Source organism: Melitaea cinxia, chromosome Z, assembly GCF_905220565.1.
Source record: "Melitaea cinxia chromosome Z, ilMelCinx1.1, whole genome shotgun sequence".
Classification (NCBI taxonomy): domain Eukaryota; kingdom Metazoa; phylum Arthropoda; class Insecta; order Lepidoptera; family Nymphalidae; genus Melitaea; species Melitaea cinxia.
This window is the reverse complement of record NC_059424.1, coordinates 5,866,495-5,879,121: the sequence shown is the minus strand read 5'-3', so window position 1 is coordinate 5,879,121 and position 12,627 is coordinate 5,866,495.

The following is a 12,627-nucleotide window of genomic DNA, read 5'->3' as shown; positions in this document are numbered from 1 at the left end:
CTATTGTCACTGGCAGTTTCATTTAAGCTACTTGTTAGTTCACTTGCCATTGTTACTATATTTAATATCGTATTGAAGACTTAAAAACTATACGAAATAAACGTATTTACTTGTTTAATAATTAATATTTTTTAAATTTTTAATATGTCACTTAATTATTTCAACATCTTTTTTTTTTAAGGCAAATAGGGAAGACAACAGGAAGTGGTGATTATATTTATAGAGTCACAATTAGTGTAAATGAACAAAAGAACGATAAAATAGGCCGTGTCCTTTACATAAATTTTAAATTTTCACGAATTACAATTTCTTAATAAGTTATAAAACAATGTTACCGTAAAGTGATTTGTTATTAAGTTTATTTATTTATTTATTTTACAGGAAAACTTACAGCTAAATAACATGGGTTTAAATATACAAACAAGTACATAGAGGCCAATTAAAAGTTTCCACATATAGGTATACAAGTAAACTTAAATATTGGACAGACACGTGTACTAATGCGCTAACACAAGACGAGAGGACTATAGTTAATACAAAAGAAAAAAAATAAAAATAAAAATGTGATTTCTTACCTATGGTTGAAAAACTGATCGGCCATAAGATTAAGTTATTAAATATTGTTTATTTTTTTTTATGTTGAGCGAAAAAAATGCTTACAAAATCTTACAAATGTCAATCTTTTATAGTAGTATTTATTGTAAAGGTTTTATTTTATATTATTATTATGAATATTTCTGAATATCAATTCACTCTGAACATTTTTAACGCTATTCCATTTAATATAAAATAACTTTGCCTATTATAAAGATACTCGATTATTTATTTATTTATTTTTTTCATACCTGTACCTCTGCTAATTCTTAACAAAAATATTCAATATATTATCAGGTTTTGAAATAATTTCAACAATATTTCAATATAAAATGAAGTTTACTCTCATCTATGGCTTATTAGTATTGTTCATTCATTTGCTCTTTGTGTCACTTTACTAAATTATACTCTAATTCTCTATTACTCTAATTTTCTGTGGTCGGAAGTACGCCATATTTGTTTACCATTTAGGAGACTTCTAAAAAAATGGACTATACAAATAGACACTACACCCCAACCATAGCTGTTTTAATTCATTATTTTACCAAAAAACGCCAAATATTTATAACTGTTAATGTTAAATGAGTTAGGTTAGGTTACATACGTCATATTATACAGTCGTGTGACTAGTATTACGTCACTTCCGTTACGTATTTTTCTTACGGTTTTAGTCTCAAATTTTTTTCAGATCGGTCGCCCAGCAAAATAGCTATCTCTTCCAAGTCTGCCGAAAGGAACTTCGTTCCAAAAAAAAACATACGACTTCCATGACCATTTTATTCTTCTTTCCATTATGATCTTTCGACGTAACACAAACCGTAGCTGACAATTTTCAATGATTAATATATTTCTATGACGCAGCATATTACTTTATGACGTAAACTTCATGCAATTTTTTCAAGACTAGATTTAAAACTCAAAACATATGACACAATTACACTCATCTTCGGTGTCCATTGAGCGTTATTGAATCATACGTATACGGTATATACGAATCAAAATTATTTCACACTAGCATTCCGCCCCGGCTTCACACAAGTATTTAGCAAAAATTTCAAAATAATTTTTTGGCACCATTTTTTTATATAAGTAATATAGCCTATAACAGTAGTATAGTAGTAACTTCCCAATAGTGAAAGCATTTTTCAAATCAGTTCAGTAGTTTCGAAGCCTATTCAATGCAAACAAACAATCAAATCTTTCCTCTTTATAATATTAGTATAGATTCCATTATACAAGTTTATTTAACAATAGTACCAAGTGAAATTTAAAGACAATAAAAAGGTAAAAAAAGTAGATAAATATTTAAAAAAAAGAGCGTGCGTACAAAGTACACATGTCAGAAGTGATACTTCTTTGGCAAACTAATTTTTAAGTCTCGTTTATATTTATACAAATCTTAGATTCAAGCTTTAGATTTCCGTTCCAGCGCCATCGACAGTAACGTTGCCGTTTCATAAGTAAAAATTTTACCCTCATACGCCTAAAAAGTTTCTCTTCAAAAAAAGCTAAAAACAATTTTTTAATACATAGGTTTACATATTTTTTATATAAAAATAATTTCAACTACACATACCTATAGTATCAACCATATGTCCATATAGATTTTTATCGATATGCAATTTAATACATGTCATTCATAAGACCTGATTTAAATATTTTAAAAATTGAAAACCTTTGGTAAGCAACCGATAGTAATTTCCGTATTCCCAGACAGAATAAACAAACCTTCAGTGATACCTACCTACGTAAATAAAATCGATAAATGTCTTATATTTTATTTCAATACCGTTTTATACAGCATTGTTCTCTAATACTCTGCAAATATTTCAACGTTGAAAAAATATCATCTCCTTAGAAAGAAAAGGAACGTTTTATACCGACACTGCACTGATCGACAGACAGTATATAAGTACTGCAAATAAATTACCGAAGATTCTATTCTCTATTATTGATACTAAAGCCAAAACTTTTTTTTTCCTTTTTGACTGTCTTCTGTCTTCTATCAGAGATATTAGCCACTCATCGCGCTGAAATTAGTAAACGGCAATTAATGAAACTGGGTGTAAATTGACATCATACTACAAGTTATCATCATATATACCTTAGTAAACTCAAAACGGTTTTTAACAAAATAAATCTAAACTCATGTAATGAGATAAACTTCAAACCAAATTTAAAGGTGCTATACAATATAATGTATTTATCATTACAGCCTATACAGTCCACTGCTGGACGTAGGCCTCCACAAGTTTACGCCAAAAATAACGTGATTGAAAAATAATGTATTTAGCCATCGAACAATGCAATACTATCGTTACTATTATGTTGGTCCAAAATTTAGTAAAAAAATTGTTCTAGTTACACAACATTTTCGGATTTTATCGCGGTTTATTAAGTTTTCTAAAAGATGTTTCGGATTCTTTACACACGGCAGGACCGCCCGTGACCATGGTTGCTGTAAAAAGCTATTTCATTATATTGAGTAAAATTAACTTAAACATTAGAAAAAAAATTGTGTTTATTCGAGTTTATTCGATTGTGTTTAACGAAAAAAAACCAACTTCAATTACATCGACAAGTAATACAACGAAAGTAGACGAAAAAATAGTCAAGTAAATACGCGTTATCGAAGATGACTCAAAAAGTAGTCATCACAACTAGATCAAATTTAATTAGTTAAATAAGTCTACAAGACAAGCATCAGCTTTCAATTAAAATAAGAATTACCAAAATCGGTATACCGTATAATTGAAGATTGTATATCGGTCCATGTAATTGAAGTCGTTTTTTTTTTCGTATGCAAGCAAACACAATTATTTCGCTCCTATACCTCTCTCTGTGATAACGCGTATAATCAACATCTATAATTGGTCATGTGCCGAGAAAATATTTTCGAAAACGCATTTGCAATGCACTTGCTTTTGCAGACATTCCCAGGAATATCTTCTGCAAATTTTTACTATTAGACGGACTATACGCTTGTTTGTCATCATACTGATCCAAAAAAACCCAATGATGGCTTGAGAAAATAAAATTCTGTACCAAAGTTCCTCCTTTACCGTAAGTTATAATCCTGAAATAGTTATGATAACTTATTTTCAACAAGATATACGATGAAAATATTTTTGAAACATTCATGATTATTAATGGAGTAACTTTATGCATGTGAAAAATACAGTACCCGTCTATACATTTTCCTCTCTTGTTCGTAATTTGTAAATATTTTATACCGTGATAACCTTTTATTATTGATTTTATTATTGATTTATACATCTTGTATAAATCTTTTACACAGTGATAACCTATTATTATTGATTTTATTATTGATTATTTATACATCTTGTATAAATCTTTTTATATCTACTGTGATAATCTTTTATACTGTTATAACCTTTTATACTTTGATGACTGAATATTGATTAGGTACTACTGTACTTATAATAATCTAGTTATTGGTGCGATCTGTGTTGAGTTAGTAATAAGTTCTTGAACAAGTTACTAACTGTTAAGTGCGGCCTCACTCGCATAGAAATAGATTGATTATATATATATATATATATATATATATATATATATATATATATATATACAAAGACAAAAGAGACCTGACTATTATATTAAAAAAATTAGAACCTATTGGAACTATCAGAGAGCTCATAGTGCTTAGTTGTCGTGTGAATCAGGACAGGCGAAAATTTGTGCGAAATACAGTCTCCCCTTATAGATCTACTTCAGCTATTTTAGGTAATTTCAGCAATACGAACTAATAGGCATATTTTACCCATACCAATCTAAAATACCATACCAATCTATCCTTTAAACAAGCAATTCTTGTGTAAATATATATAATGTGAATCTCGGAAACGGCTCCTACGATTTTCATGAAATTTAGGTAGAAAGCAAGAAATCGAAGTTAGAAGGCAATAAATCGATCTAGCTAGGATTCATTTTTAGAAAATGTAATTTATCTATGTTTCCAGGCATTATTAAAAAAATGGCTACAATATTATTAGAGTACGAAGGTAAATTTCACCACCTTTAAGTTTATTAGCTCAAGTGGAAAATCGAGCGGTCCCAAAGCGAGAAAACCCCTGTTCAAATCCACACGTCTCCTGATCGACAATTTTTTTCCCTTTTTTTTCTAATTGCACTCGTGATTTTTTTTTTTTCAAATAACCATTTCATATTTTTATTATTATGTCGGTAAGACCGAAAAGTATTATTTATATTTCATCAGTAGATATGTAATTCCTATCTAAAAATTTTTTCAAAAAACACCTTTTATCAAAAAAAACCGGTCATCCAGGTACTTTACTTAACATACAATCAAAAACTGAAAACAAAATTTACATTTAACATACATGAAAACAAAAATTACAGACATACTTTTAAGATATAGATATATATTTTACAATTTTAATTAAGACTGGAATAAACTTAATAAATAACTTTCCAGCGTGGTGACTATGGGCAAAACACACGAGTTCACACCATTTTTGGCGCAAACTTGGGGATACCTACGTCCAGCAGTGGACTGTGATAGGCTGATGATAAAATTTTTGCAGAGCTTTAAGGGCTCCCTAATGCGGCACTTTGCAAAATTCGTTCTTAGAGAACGCCTACTACCTGCCAAATTTTTACACTGTAACACAAAAAATGAATATTACTAATTATTAATAAATACTTTTCATACAAATTTGCTCGCGCCCTTAGACTACCTTAATCCGGTGCTGTCAAACATTCGTTTTAAGTGGACGTCTACTAACTGTAAACTACCCCCATGACACCATACCCCAATGACAAATATTATCTTTATACATTAAGCGGTTTTTGAGGGTTCGTGATGAGTGAATGAATAACGATTTTATATATAAACTGAACTAACGATTTTTATATTAAGAAGTAGACGACAGTTTACACTAATACTAATCGCTAATACTTCTTCATTTTGTATCATGCTTGCTATGAGTAGGTAAATTACGAAATAAAAAATTCGCAAAAGGTTATATATCTACTTGTACCCCAAGAAAACAAATGTCAAGTAAAGGCCAGTACTTAAGGTCGCGTTTCGGTTATAATAATAATGTTAGGTTAGGTACATCTTTAGTAAATAATTTTTCAATTATACTGAACTTGGATCAATTGACTAAATGTGACTAAAAGGGACTATGTAAAAAAATTAAACATAATGTTATTGCTAGCGTGATAGAAAACTTAGATTATAAAATGACCTCAAATATCCTAATACTATACATCTATACAAATAAAAAAATTGGAGTACAATAAACAAACAGACCTTTGTAATAAAATAGCCGCTTTTTACTAAATGCATATGGAACACTGTACATATACCAAAATAACATTTTTTACAGTTTTTGTCTGTCTGCCTGTCTGTTTGTTCCGGCTAATCTCTGAAACAGCTGGACCGATTTTGACGGGACTCTTATTGGCAGATAGCTGATGTAATAAGGAGTAACATAGGCTACTTTTATTTTAGAAATTTCATAACTCTGCGAACTAAAAAAATACTTTTTAAATTCCACACGGGCGAAGTCGCGGGCACAGCTAGTCTTAAGATATATTTAAATAAAAACTATTACATTTGATTCATACTTAAGTAACACAGAATCGCGTATTTTTCCTAATTTTGTGTATCATTTGAACGAATTTCCCATTCATTAATTAACGTCTAAATTTTATATTCTGTCTCTAAGTTGTTTAAGATACAACTTTTATCTTTTTTGGGTTCTATTACTAATAGTCAGATTGATTTATTTCACTCGCCTCCTTAATTAAGCGGATAAACGAATATTAGCTTCGAAAAGCTTCTGAAAATTCTTCATGAAAGAAATATTGATGAAATCAATTCAGTAGTTCAAAAGTTCAAAACGAGCAAAAAAATTGGATAATAAATATTAGTGTAAAATCTCTACATAAACTATTAACTACATATAAATTTTAATATTATTTGTATTCTTCTTCGTTGTGACGATTTCAAGTACAATTGCATACTAAAATGAAACTTAATTAACTTAAATAAAAAATATTTCTCACCACACTAATAAACGTAATTTAGATTGAGTGATGACTTAACTAAAGCATTAAAGTTAGCAATGGAAATTAAAAAATAGCAATGATGTACCCGCGCTCAGTAATCGATTCATCGTATCTTGCACAGCCTTATTTCGACTAATTATTGTGTTAAATAATCTCTCTACCGCGCCCTATTTCACGTTATGGTTTCGAGAACAATAGTTTTACACGATAACAACAAAGATTCGAATATTTAATATGATGGTTTGTACACCTTTAGTTGAGACGGGACACGGCAAAACGGTAGAAAATTGATCAAAAAATGTTAAGCTACACGTTTGTTTTTATTTAAAGTTTGTTTTTTTTTTTCAAGTTAATCTGTACACATGTCTCCAAAGACTAACTAGAAATTATATCTGGGGGCACGGTAGTGCCCCCGCCAAGACGAACCAAAAAAAAAAAAAGAAACAAAAAAAAAAAACGAAAAGCACTACCTATCTTTTCTCGAAGTGCTTCGCCGTTTTTTTGAACCCTCATAACTTGGGTTTGGATTATACTAGATAAACAAAATTCTGGGGATATGATTTCAATAGTAAACTTATTAAACATATAAAGTTTCAACTGCATAGCTCTTATACTTTAGATTTTATTGATATCTAAAAAACCCCGATTTCGTCACTCACTGATGATCATCAAAATTCTTAGAGTACTTCCTGAAGTCCCAGAAAGCTGAAATTTGGTATGCAAGCTAGTATTAGGACACAAACAACAAAAAATTCTAAAACCTGGAACTTTTACCCCCTAACCCCTTTAACTAGGGGATGGAAGTTTGTATGAGACTTCCGCAAATTTTGATGCTAGAGGTCTGAAAATTGATATAGGGACTCCTTATTATTAATAATAATAATAAAATACATAAAAAATAAAAATTAGTTATTAGTTTATGTCGAAAATTTACATTTTGTAATTTTGGTATTTAAGTTTTGGCGGAGATCACCGTTTGCATATCAGTTCAACATAAAATCAAAAACAGCGTGCTTAAACCGAATATGGTGAAGATTGGATGATATTTATGGTATAAAATGTGTCGGAGGTAAAATGCAACTATAATATTGTCATGAGCAACTTACAAAAAGAAGTGAAATCCCACCAAAAACATTTTCATGTAAAATGTTGCCAAGACGAGATCATATGGCTCGCACTGTCAAAAAGTTATCAGATCTCATGTAGAGCCAAGCTTCTAACTCTACACGCCCTAACTCTACAAACCCTAACCTCACAAACTCTATACCTTAGTCAAAATATGTGGCTGGGCGTTTCGTTACTACCGGCTGCCGATGTTGTAGATGACGACTTTCCTGTCTCATTCATATAAATATATTTTCTCTTTTTATTTTTATTTGTATTATATGTATATCAATTATTCTTCTTCTTTTTATTTTTTATTTAATAGAACTATTGTATGACAGAAAAGTAAAAAACAGTGAAAAAAATTTCACCTTACGCCCACGTGACGGTAGCGAAACGGCCAAGCCACATATTTTGACTAAGGTATAGAGTTTGTGAGGTTAGGGTTTGTAGAGTTAGGGCGTGTAGAGTTAGAAGCTTGGCTCTACATGAGATCTGATAACTTTTTGACAGTGCGAGCCATATGATCTCGTCTTGGCAACATTTTACATGAAAATGTTTTTGGTGGGATTAATTATTTAGAAAGTAAAGTTCTGTGCTTGTATTTTTCTGGTCCATACGAACTATTCGTTTATTGATGATTCCAATAGCTTTTATTGTCTAAATCGCAAAAGTTGTGCCTGGATTAATTAAAAATCCATCGAGGATAAATTATAAATTACTTGTGGCGAATCCAGGAAACTTTACAAAATACAAATAGGCCATTATATGATACATTTTTTTTATGAAATACAGCACCTCTTCGTGTGGATGTGTGTGCAGTGTGGATCTAGGCGGGTAGAAGCCCTTTAAAAAATTATAACATCCTAGTTGTTCAACTTTTGTTTTCATTGACTTATGCTTTGCTCATCACATATCTTAAATTTTGAGTCTAATAAATTTATTTATGTATTATATTAATTAAAACGGCTTACACCAGTTACAGTAGTTATTAAAAAAAGAAATATCAAATATAAATACAGCAATCAGATAATAATTATACGACAAATAGAACTAAAAAAAAATACAACAATCAATACAACAATTATACACCTCGCTCATAAAACTTCATGCATACAGATAGTATTTTAGCCCATTCATCCGCAATCAGATCAGGGCATGCACTCAGAAGAGCGTTGAGCGTGGTGAGAATGCGGGGTATAGGCGAGTTCGCTCTCGCGGAACCGAATATGGGACAGCAAATCGACACAGCCCGTCACTCAGGTCAGGAGCGTCAATCCTACCGCGTAATATTTTGCACGCTGTGACCAACTGACGGTGCAGCCGTCGGACCTCCAACGAATTATAATTAAGGGAACCCAATAGAAAGTTTGTTAGATACAAGTAGGGATAGTATCCATTAACACGCTTATAAAGATATCGTAGGAAGTTCTTTTGTACTTTTCCAGCAGAAGATTGTAAGTGCTATGGTAGAGATTCCATACACAGGCACTTGTTTCCAGTTTGGATTGCACAAATGCATTGAATATCAGCCGCAACACACTGATGGAAGGGAAGTCTTTTGTACTCCTAAGCACAAACCCAAGACGCTTATGGGGTTCTTTCGCTAAGGACATCACATGGTCGTGGAATGTTATGTTGGGTCGAATACAACCCCAAATTCCTTAATGGTGTCTGCCCTGGTCATTATATGATTGTTAATTTCATAATCAAACTTTAGGGGATCCCGCATCCGACGGAAGGTCATTATGGAACACTTATTAGTGTTAAACTCCATTTTGTTCGTGTCACTCCACTGTACAATGCAGTCAATGCCTCTCTGTAATGCAACACAATCAGCCTCTGATTTAATCGCCATGAAGAGTTTTTTTTCAAGCACAGCAAAGGCCCAAGGATCAATCCGACTCATAGATACCGAGCTTGACATACTGCGGGCGGTTGCGAAAGTAGTCTGCAATGAATCTGAACAGACCAGGGGCAAAGCCAATGACTGTAAGCTTTTCCATCAGTATGTCATCATTGACCCTATCAAACGCCCTCCGGAAATCAAAATAGCCGTGCTACTCATTACATAAGAATGTGTCTACCTGGGCACATAGATACTTATGCAAGACATTAGGCAAAAATTTTCTTGTAAAAGAAAGTGTGTAAAAAACATTTAATCTCAATAAATATTCAATCATCTTAATTTATTTCGTAGAATATACATCAACATAATATAATTTTTTTTTTCCAAAAATTCAAAGTTTGAAGAAATAAGTATGTAAATAATAACGTAGTAACTACTAAACAGCTTAAATTGCCATGCAAACACATTACGTATGTTGAAACAGCTACAGAATATAGGTACAGTAAATAAGATTGTAATGTACGTCCCGAAACATGGCTGGCCTAACTAACTAACATTGTTGTATGAGAGCTGAACGAACTTTATTTTGTCGCTAAAATTTCTATATGTTTACCTTATTTTTATTACTTCTTTAAAATAATTTCGTAATTTAAATGTCTCTGATTACATATAACTTTAACCTAGAAACAATAATTTGGTTTGGAAGTTTTTGGCTAATATTAAAAAAAAAAAAATTGCTTTAAGGGTTTATAAAAGAAATACAGTCACAATTCTGTAATATATTCACTGTACTTTTCAATGTTCAGCATGAACCTGAAGTCGATTTATTAACATCGTCATAAAAAAAAAACATTAAAATATTCTTTGCTACACAAAAGCTTAAATAAAATGCATTTTACATAAACACCCGTCAGCCGAACATCTCTGAAATACAGTGAGAGACGTATCAATAGCGGTTGCATGGTTCAAAAAAGAAACGGAGAACGCGGACACGTGGAAATGTTGTTTTTTTTTTCTTGCTATATTCATCGAATTTACTATGTGACTGTTTCCATATTATTATTTTTCTGTTTCTTTCTATTATAACTAATAAAAATTAATTGATGTTTTAATAAATAGTTGTCCGAGTTGTTGCTTTTCGATGGGAGCTTTAATAGATTATTTTCTGAAATCGTATTTCCAGATTATTTTCTACTGACTTAATATAAAAACTTCATTAATTTATTTTTATTTTTTATATATGTTTACACTAACTTCTTTCTGGGTAGCTTTGCGACTGCGTAAAGACAAAAATAGTACCAGTTTTGATTGAAATTTTATAAATGCTAATTTATAAAATATCAATTTACCCAGGTTTAACTTTGTAAGTATATGTGTACTGTTTTAATAAATATATAACATCAATTTTTCCAAATTTAACAACTTGCTTTGACCATAAGGATGTTATTTTATCGAAGATAAAAATTATATAGGTAAGTCTTAATCTCACGACATCAAAAGTAATTTTAACTATCGTTGTTCTAAAAGTATTGAATTTATGTATATTTTCCTACAGATATTAAACTGAAAAATAAAATATACGTCACTTTATAAGAGAAATATTCTTAAGAAAAAGTTAACTAACAACACTAGACCAGTTCATTATTTTTAAGCGAATAATAATGCAACTAAAATTTATACAGTAATGGATGAAACTGTAATCCCAAGGTCAATCAGTTTATTTCACATAATTTTTTAAAATCAAATTGATTGGAAATATATCAGAATCAGACTAAACTAATTTTAACTACATTTTTTTCTTTTTTTTTTTTTTTTGACGGTAGGCGTCAAAAATTGAATTCTCTCTTGAACAGAGCTTCTAGTTTATTTTTAATTTTTAACAAATAAAACTAGTACATTTTAGTTTAAAATAATTGTTTAACTCTAAGTGAAGTGACTAACTATAATTATAATTACCATCACAAATCTCATGTGAGATACCTTCACCTGCACCTGCTGGCTGGAAATATTGATCTCACATATTATTTTAATACATTTTAACTATACATACATCGAAAATCACTATGCCTTAATTAGAAGACATTCTGGAAGTGCACCGCAAAATTGAGGAGCAGCACCGATTGATGATGTGGACAGTCAGTCTAGGCGAAACGTTATGACGTTCGGTGGTATTGATGAAGCAAAGGGTGACAATTTAACTTCCACAGTGCTGAGCATGGTTCATGTTCTCGTGGAGCTGCGACAAATTCAACCATCAGCAATTGAACACTGCCATTGATTGGGTACCAGCAGCAATAATCATCCTCGTCCAATATTAGTTCGCTTTAATGACATGAGTACTAAGCAAATGATCTGGAGTAACATGAAGAAATTAAAGTCCTCAGCAGCGGTCATTAGCGAGTTTCTCACTAAAAACCGACAAGCATTGATTGTGAAGGCTCGGAAGTATTTTGAGTTCAGGAGCTCCTAGACGCTTAATGATAATGTGTATATTAAATTACCTACCGGTGAACGTAAAAGGGTTCCATCTTTAGATGACGTTGAGGGGCGTTGTAATATCTAAGCTCAAAATCCTCAGTATCACCTACAAGCAAACTTAGCAATGAACACTCTAAACAAATAAGCCCAGGACAAATAGCTGCTACTAGTGGAAAACCAGTAACAAGAATTTTAAAAAACCTACATAAGTATTTTACCGGTATGCATGTGATATTTGATTCCATAGTATTTATTAATTTTGTTACGGTCAAAGTCAGTATAAAATATAATTACAGTATAAATATAATATGGCGTGTACACGTTTATTTATGTAATTGTCTTTTAGTTAACATTCTAGTATAGCAATAACAGCTATGTATTTTTCTTCCGTCACCTACAAAACTTTGAAACCTTTCAAAATTACTATGTTTTTTATAAAATATTAAGTTACTTGTTAAATTCAATTCTTTGTTGTATTTATGGCTTTTAGTTGTGTCAAACCTACTGTTGTTGTACCTACTTATTTAACATTGGTTTTGAAC